This window comes from Equus asinus, chromosome 16, assembly GCF_041296235.1.
Source record: "Equus asinus isolate D_3611 breed Donkey chromosome 16, EquAss-T2T_v2, whole genome shotgun sequence".
Taxonomy (NCBI): domain Eukaryota; kingdom Metazoa; phylum Chordata; class Mammalia; order Perissodactyla; family Equidae; genus Equus; species Equus asinus.
Genome location: NC_091805.1, coordinates 35524950 through 35530949, shown reverse-complemented (window position 1 = coordinate 35530949; position 6000 = coordinate 35524950). Strand labels below are relative to the sequence as shown.

Sequence of the window (6000 nt, the reverse complement as noted above, 5' to 3'; positions counted from 1 at the left end):
CACCCAGGATCCGAACTGGCAAAGCCCCGGGCCGCTGAAGCAGAGCGCATGAGCTTAAGTCCTCGGCCATGGGGCCAGCCCCTGTTTCATTTCTTGTTCCTTAACTCAAACACTAACACGAGGGCAAGGACAGAAAGGCGGCAGCTGATGTCCTTCCCCATTTCCTTTGCATACACCCTAAAAGAAGGTGGACCCTAATTCTATTAGTCTCTTCATTGCTTCCCATCTCTAGATAAAATATTCTCCTAATTGGGAATTTATTTCAATGACAATTTTTTAAAAAATCTATTCCGTATAGAACCTAATTTTCCTGAGGTAAAGTTGACATAAACCCTTGATTGTGAGTACATGGGGGGTAAGGAGAAATTAAATTCCTCCTATGTATAAACATGGGATTGCTCTCCCCCAAATAACCTTATATTTGAAGACTGTTACAGCCCTGCAAGATAGGTTTTAAAGATTAGGAAAATAAGGCTCAGAGGTGGAAAAATTTAGTCCACATAGGAGACCAGTTTGCAGAAGGCCCAGTCAGAGCCAGAATCCAAGATTCTGGATTCCCTGCGCAGTATGCTTTCATACCATATACGGTGAGAAACCCATTTTCTTGAATGCATTCATTCATTCCCTCATGCATTCATTCAGACAAATATTTATTGAGTAGCAATTTAGCATTTATTTAGTAGTATCTACTAAACATCAGGCACTGACCCAGGGGATACAGCAGTGAACAAATCAGACAACATGACATTTCTATGTGGTTGTTAAGTATAAAAAATCTTAGTAACGATAACAATAACTTTTTATTGAACACCTCTTATATTATAGGTCCCATACTATGTACTTTATACATTAAAAACAGAATTATTCCTTCCAACAAACATAGTTTACAAATGATGGTTAAAGAAGTTAAATAACTTTCCTAAGGTCCCAAGTGTGGTGAGGGGCAGAGTCAGAGACCTTCATCCCTAAACACTTGGCTACATTTAAATATTACATAGCCACATTACATAGCCAATTAAATATTAAGCAGCCACAGAAGAGTGATACTTTCCTGAAGTTAAAAACTAGCTTGGAAGAAAGAGTACAGGAAGGTGAATAAAGGTCCCCTCTCCTTGTACAAAAGTCCCCTTTCCTTGTATGAAGATCCCCTCTCCTGATTGGTCAAGGTGTTCTTGATCTCTGGCAGGCATAATGAGCAGGACTGAACAGGGTCGTTCGTTCTTCCTTTCAGCTGTCGGCCAACTTCCAGCAGGTCATCATCCATGAAGCCCTTTCCACTAAAAAATGGCTTGATGAATCCATTTTAGCAACACTTCTAGATTCAAATAACAACTTCCATTGGAAAGAAATTCAGCCCTACGAGCATTAATGAGAAAGGAGAACTGACGCATGTCTGTAAACCCACTAAACCAAATACAAAGAAAGACAGCAGTCTTTTTTCTTATCATGTCCTCTATTCCATTTCCACGAAAAGCAGTGGTACCTATCGCTCAGCAGAGGAGAGTTTGCGGTAAACTAGGAGGGACAAATCTCATAATGCCTGTAGGCCCACTCCCTTCCCACACTCTCTGTTTAACTTTGACTGGTGTTTTAACTTACTCTGAGACTCAGCTATTGAACACTGTGGCTTGGGCAGAAAGGGATAAGACAAAGGTGACATCAAACAGAATTGTGATCAAACTCCATATGGCTATCAGGGTAAACAGCTGAGTATCATAATTGTCTCTGTTCTGAAAACTTGAGCCTTATTATTCTGTTACTGCTTGGTCCAATACTTAAGGAAGAAAAGTATTAAAGTATCAAATGGACATTCAGTAGGAACTACCGAAGAAACTTACATGTCCTGGCTTCATATTTTTTGTGTGTGGTGTGATGGAAAAAAGCCCACTGCAATTCAATATGATATCATATATAAAGATAACAAAACTAGGACACCCAAAGTCATAGTTTTGCAGTCTTACTCATTAAATAATGTATGTGAAATCATTTTGGGAGTTCTAAAGAGTTTATAAACATGAGCTAGTGCTGTGAGAGAAACAAAATCAAGGGATATCATAGCTGTAGCATAGAATCCACAAACCAGCCACTTACAGTTTTATGGAAATAAAGACCTACAACAAAAATATTTGCACTTATACAGCATTTCTCGTTCTTTTTAAAAAAAAAAAAAAACTATACATGTTCAAGGAAAGAAATTCAGATACTATAATAAACTCTACAAAGTATCTTTGACCCCCAGGCTCTCAATTCTTTTTCTCAAAGGCAACCAGAGTTTCTAGTTTCTTATATATCCTTCCATGTTTATTTCAAGAATATATCTATTCACATTTATTACCTATATCTTTGGAATAAAAATAATTGTTCTCATCTGATAGTTTTCCTTTACTATTTCACATTTTGTAGATTTTGGTATAGCAATCACACCCCATTTTGAAAAATAAATAGCATTATTTTTTTCTCTAAAAATATTCAAGCAGAATATGAAGCTTCAATTTGAGGCACAGAAGTACATTACATTATATTTACCATTTCATTCTTCACTGGGTGCCCTTAATGTGTTTCCCTGACTTACCTGGATGCTCCAGTGTGTACGGATCGGGGCAGGAGTGCTGTCTTTCTTGCTTGCCCGCTGGAGAACCTTTGGACGACTCAGGACCTCCCCTCGGGCTAATGGCCTTTGAAAATGTGTTTATTTTTTAATGATAATCTAGTAGCTTTTGAGGTCTTTGGAAAGGATGAAACGCAACATTTGGAAAGGAGGAGGAGGAAGAGGAATCTTTGAAAAATAAAGATTTGCCGTATTTGTAAGTTATTGATTTTATAATTTAATGTAAGAAAGGGCAAAATGCAACTGTTATGATTAGTTAAAATAACAGATTACATTTACACTTAGCTGAGGTATTTCAGGGAAATGTGCACAGAGCCCTCTGACACGGGACTTCCTCTTACTCCAATGTCTCCAGTAGCCCCCCTAAAACAAGATGCCCATTGACCTCATTTGTTTCTGAAATAGCTATTTTTTTAGAAAATGAAATTGTTTCTCACTGAAAACTTTTTACTAGATAGCTATATAATGAAAACTTAACCATCAATGTACATAAAACATATACACACAGTGAGTTCAACTTAAGAGTATTTCCCAAATATTCGTAGAAGTTGTTTGGGATCAGGCAGACAAAAGAATAACTAATTGAATTTTTCCCTTTTCACCTAATTGCTTTTGGTTGTGAAAAGACATAGGCAAGCTTGGCTGAATACCAATCACTCATTCTCTATAGCTACACTTAAGAATTCACCCTGCACAGAGCGTGCTACAATAAAGAAGCTCATATTGACATGAGAAATAATGCTTCTGGTGATAACATTTTAACTGGAGAAAAGAATTTCTAGGATCCTGTAGAGCTATTTGGAGAAAAAGAGGAACTGAAACATGGAATGAAATGGAGTTGGTCAGATCCATAGGACATAGGATGAAAAAAGATCATGGACTCAAACAAATATAAAACAAAAACATGAAACTACTTACAATAAATGAAAGAGAAAAAAAGACACAGTCATACCTGAATTAAGATCTCTACTTCTTGATGCTCATATAAATCAAATCTCACACGGAAATATTCTAGAGAACTAAATAGCTGATTGGCTTCTGCTTTGCTCTAAACCAAAGACAGTGGACAGTGGTAGGGAAAAAGTTCATAATTACCGTTTCCTTTCTTTTATATAGTACAGCTCATTGCTTTTCACTTCTTAGGAGGAAAAAAAGCATCGGATTTGTGAGGGTTTTTTCCTCTCACCTCATCCCTGGACCCAGCTTAAGCTTTAATCCTCATCCCTTCAAAGAGCACAGCATTTGAATTCATTTCAAAGCACTGGATTGGTGCTGATGCGAATAGGACCAAAATAAAAAAAAAAAAGAGATTAGTTATGCTCAGAAATGTCCATTGTAAGTACTGCAAGAACACTGAACCAACCAGCCAGTGTATATTGAAGTTGCCTACTGCTGTTTACAGGAAATTGTACAAAGCAAAGTACTGGAACATAGGGCATATGTCATAGATTTGAGAATGGAGAAAAAAATTTCTGTGTGAAATAAATCAAGGATCTTCCAAAGAAATTCAGACATTCAAATATATATGCTTCACACACATACAAACTTAGCAAATAAAGAGAACTCCTTAAAACTTAATTTGAAAATAATATAAAAGTCTACTGTGCCAATTACAGGGCTCTACCCCTCTAAAAGAGGATAGTATGCTACGTGCTATGCTCATGACAGCAAAGAAAATTGTTCCAAAGATCTGACTGCTAAACACTTAAAAAAAAAAGTTCTTAAAATAATTACATCAGCATATGGACTCTGGAAAATTTTCTTCTATCGTAATAAGGTCAGATGGACATTTCCTGTTTCACATTTCTAGTACACACTGTCTTTTAGACAATAATAGTGTGAAACAATAGTTTGGCGTGAGTTCAATGCATACTAAGAAATGCCCTGGCCCTTGAAGGCTGCGTGCGATGAGTCAGCCTCAAATGGCAAAGATCTGAATGACGACAAGAAAGGCAGACAGTGTCTGGGGAGCGGTGGCCTTAGAGAATAAGATTCAAGATGCCGACACATCCCTGACTTCAATCTTTGATGTTTCTTGACAGGTGAAGAACGCTTATTTTAATGTGTATATTTACACAGACAGCATTTAGACTTGCATCTGAAAAACTCGGCTTCTTTAAAAAACTGTTTACAAGGCAAAACTGCCATACAGTAAAAGAATGAGTTGGCAGTTCCCCTTAAATTGTTGACCAGGACTGGCCATTGCTTCCACTACCTAACATTTGGCTCCTGCTCTGAACAGTCAGTCCAGGTGCTTCTCTGTCCCTCACCGAACTTTGCAACCCACTGGGAACCCTTATCCTATCTCTGGGCCTCATCATTACTTTGAACACCATGAGACAGAGCCACCCAGTTCTGGGCCCCTCATAAACTTGGTAGGTCTTCCGTCCATCTACTCTGACACCAAACTGGGACCCTCAACACATGCTGGCATCAAAACAGCCTGTGCCAACCTGAGAATAATTGGGCTGGTCATTTCCAATGACATCTCTCATCTCTAATTTCCTGCCACTCAGTTAAGGAAAGGAGATGGAAAGAGTATTCTGAAATAAGGCAGAGGAAGCAGAGGGGTTAACAATGGAGTAAGCATGCAGTTAGAAGGAGCAGAGTCTGAGATGAGAAGTTACAAAGCAGAATGAACGACAACAGGGGAAAAGGGTAAGCAACTGGGAGGAAGGTTGCCTTTCATCGGGTGCCAGAGAATCACAGGGAAGAGAGAGCTGGAAGTCAGGCTTGTCCAACCCTTCTCTCTCACTCCCCACATACAACTGATCATCAAGTCCCCCCATTTTTTACTCTAAGAGATAAAAACACTTGCTGTTTTTTCCCCAAAAATAATAGTTTTATTTACTCAAAAATTTCATAAATAATACACGTATTTTTAAAATTTTGAAGCAACATAGAAAGATACAGAGAAAAAGTAAAATTCATTTCCAATTCTACCAACCAGAAAAAAGTACTGTTTTAGAGGTTGGCCCCATGGCACAGTGGTTAAGTTCGTGTGCTCTGCTTTGACCACCTGGGGTTCATGGGTTTGGATCCCAGGTGTGGACCTACACACTGCTCATCAAGCCGTGCTGTGGCAGTATCCCACATACAGAATAGAGGAAGATTGGCACAGATGTTAGCTCAGGACCAATCTTCCTCAAGCAAAAAGAGGAAGATTGGCAACAGATATTAGTTCAGGGCCAATCTTCCTCACCAAAAAAAAAACACCCCAAAACATTGCTTTTAATATTTTGTTGAAAAGCCTCATTCATAGGTACCTCTCTAGATACACATGCACATTCCTACACACACCTACAGCCAGTTTTGCAGAAAGTGAGGCATGTTATGCAAGGCTTTTGGTAACCTTCTATTTTCACTTAATAACCTTCTATTTTCGCTATCTC

At 38.4% G+C, this 6000-nt stretch overlaps 1 long non-coding RNA gene across 2 annotated transcripts; it reads right to left on the bottom strand.

Moving 5' to 3' along the window:
- Positions 1-654: 654 nt before the first annotated feature.
- Positions 655-3968, bottom strand: LOC139040393 (uncharacterized). 2 transcript variants are annotated; one of them, XR_011494872.1, is made up of 3 exons: positions 3704-3968; positions 2573-2675; positions 655-1356 (listed from the first exon to the last, which is right to left on the bottom strand). It is a non-coding gene; the product is annotated as an uncharacterized lncRNA (long non-coding RNA). The 2 variants fall into 2 exon arrangements; XR_011494871.1 differs by having other exon boundaries at positions 3561-3954.
- Between the last annotated feature and the right edge of the window lie 2032 nt (positions 3969-6000).